Raw genomic sequence first — 3,148 nt, 5'->3', positions numbered from 1 at the left:
TGTGGCTGGCGCCTTAGCCGGTTGAGCTATAGGCGCCGAGCCGATGATAGTATTTTAATGGGGATTGCACTGAATCTGTAGATTGCTTGGGGAAGTATAGCCATTTTGACAATGCTGATTTTTTGCAGCTATGAGCATGGTATGTTCTTCCATTTGTGAATATCTTCTACTATTTCTTTTCTTAGGATTTTGTAATTTTCTTTGTAGACATACTTCACTTCTATTGTTATGTACATTCTAGGTTATTTCATTTTTTTTAAAGCTACTGTGAAGGGAACTGTGTCCTTGATTAGCTTCTCATCTTGGCAATTATTGGCATATATAAAGCTACTGATTTGTAGACATTGATTTTATATCCTGAGACATTACTGTGTTTTTTGATCACTTCCAGGAGTCTTGTGGTTGAGTCATTCGGATTCTCTAAATATAAGATCATATCATTGGCAAAGAGTGAGAGTTCGACCTCTTCTGCCCTCATTTGGATGCCCTTTATTTCCTTCTCTTGCTTGACTGTATTGGCTAGAACTTCCAGCACTACGTTGTGTAGTAGTGGCAATAGAGGACAATCTTGACTGGTTCCAGTTCTAAGTGGAAAAGCTTTCAGTTTTACTCCATTCAGTATAATATTAGCTATGGATTTGTTGTAGACGGCTTCAGTCAGATTCAGAAATGTGCCACCTATGCCTATATTCTTAAGTATTCTAATTAGAAAAGGTTGCTAAATTTTATTGAATTCTTTTCCTGCATTGATTGAGAGGATCATATGGTCTTTGTTTTTGCTTTTGTTGATATGGTGAATTATGTTTATGGACTTGCATATGTTAAAGCAGCCTGTGTCCCTGGGATGAAACCTAGCTGATCATGGATGAATGATTTTTTTTTTTAATGTGTAGCTGTAATCTATTGGCTAGGATTTTATTGAAAATTTTTGCATCTGTATTAATTAGTGAAATTGTTCTGAAGTTCTACTTTTTAGTTGGGTCTTTTCCTAGTTTTGCATTTAATTTGGGTGCATTATTATGGTCTTATGGGATATCACATTGTTTAGACCCATCAAGGTCTGTGTCATAAATCTGGGAGCATTTAATTTGGGTGCATAAATATTTAAAATTGAAATGTCTTCTTGCTGTAGTGTTCCTTTGACCAGTATAAAGTGTCCATCTTTGTCTTTCTTTACTTTAATTGCTTTAAATCTGCTTGTATCTGAAAATAAGATTGCAACCCGGCTCGGCACCTGTGGCTCAAGTGGCTAAAGCACCAGCCACATACACCTAAGGTGGCGGGTTGCAATCCAGCCCGGACCCGCCAAACAACGATGGCTGCAACCAAAAAATAGCCGGGCATTGTGGCAGGCGCCTGTGGTCCCAGCTACTTGGGAGGCGGAGGCAGGAGACTCACTGGAGCCCAGGAGTTGGAGGTTGCTGTGAGCTGTGATGCCATGGCACTCTGCCCGGGGGGACAGCTTGAGGCTCTGTCTCAAAAAAAAAAAAAAAGATTGCAACCCCTCCTTTCTTCTGATTTCCATTTGTTTGAAGTACTGTTTTGCATCCATTAACCCTGAGTCTTGATTTGTCCTTCAAAGCTAGGTGTGTCTCCTGGAGACAGCATATGGATGGCTTGTGTTTTTATATCCAGTCAACCAGCTGGTGCTTCAGTGGTGAATTCAATCCATTGGCATTTATTGAGAGAATTGATACGTTTGGTGGAGTTCTATTCATCTTATTTTGTGAAAGTCCATGTGTAATTTTATCCTTTGCACCACTGGAGAAGCTAAGTTTTGACATTTAGCTTCTGGATATTTCCTTTGTGGGTGGTCCATTTTGATGGTTAGTGCTGAGAATAGGTCTAAGTATTTCCTGTGGAGTGGTCTTGTTGTGGTGAATTTCCTCAGTGCTTATATTTCTACAAAAGATTTGATTTCTCCATAGTTTTGAAGCTCACTTTAGCTGGATACAGAATTCTGAGCTGAAAATTCTTATATTTAAGAATGTAGAAGGTGAGTGACTATGTTCTGGCTTGGAAAGTTTCAGTTGAAAAGTCTGCTGTCATCTTAATGGCTCTGTCTCTGTAGATCATTTGGCACTTAGTCCTGGCTGCTTGCAGAATTTTTTCTTTCATCTTGACTTTGGATAGGTTCATTACAGTGTGTCTTGGAGAAGCTCTGTTTGAGTTGAGATGAGCTGGGGTTCAATATTCATCTGAAAGGAGTGTGTTGGGGTCTTTAGTATAACTTGGGAAGTTTTCATTTATGATAGTCTCCAGTAGGGCTTCCATTCCTTTGGGACAATCTTCTTCACCTTTAGGAATCCCTATTATTTGTATGTTTGAATGTGTCGTGGAGTCTTGTTCTCTAAGCACCTATTCTGCTTTCTGTCTTTTTGTTTCTGCCTCCTTAAGTACAGTTGGTTCAAAAACCTTATCCTCTATCTCTGAGGTTCTTTCTTCTCCATGGTCTAACCTATTTTTGATACTTTCTACTGCATCTTTGCATTCCCTAATCGTCTCCTTCATTTCTGTGAGCTCCGCCATATCCTTTCTATATTCTACATTTCTCTCATCGGACAGATGTGAGCAAAACCACTGGAGACAGCTTGAGGGGAACTCCCTCAGCCCGGCACTGCCCAAACCTCGGCCTAGCTGGGAGACAGTGAGGACGGCAGGAGGGCCGGCGGCTTTAGGTCACACAGATGCTAACGTCAGAAAGGACATCCAAGAGGCAGCGAGAGCCCCACCTCTGTCTCCAGCACCCTCTCAGTTTTCCATAGCAATCACCTTGAACTCTCACCTTCTCTCTAACTTCAGATTACCCTCCAGTGCTCTCCACGGAAGATGGACTTCACAGCTCTGCTGGCAGAGACAAAGGACACTCTGCTTCCTTCCTCAGTGTGCATCCCTCTCTCCCGGTCCTCCCTGTCTGGGGCCAAGTCTTTCCTGGGCTGTGGGCCCCTTTCCACCTGGGTGACATTCCCTCTCCTCTCTGCAGCACCTCCTACTCATTCCTTCTCACTGGCTTTAAAACTCACCGTAACCTCTCCCATCTGAGTGAAAGCTTCATCTGACCCTATATTCACTTTCTCATTCTTCACAGTCCAGCTTTTTGAAACAGTGGGTTGCAAACACAGCTCCATTTGTTTTTTTTTTTTTTTTT

The sequence above is a fragment of the Otolemur garnettii genome, unplaced genomic scaffold (genome assembly GCF_000181295.1).
Source record: "Otolemur garnettii isolate 467f Iridium unplaced genomic scaffold, OtoGar3 scaffold00006, whole genome shotgun sequence".
Classification (NCBI taxonomy): domain Eukaryota; kingdom Metazoa; phylum Chordata; class Mammalia; order Primates; family Galagidae; genus Otolemur; species Otolemur garnettii.
The sequence above is the reverse complement of the archived record's forward strand: the minus strand, read 5'-3'. Positions refer to the sequence as shown.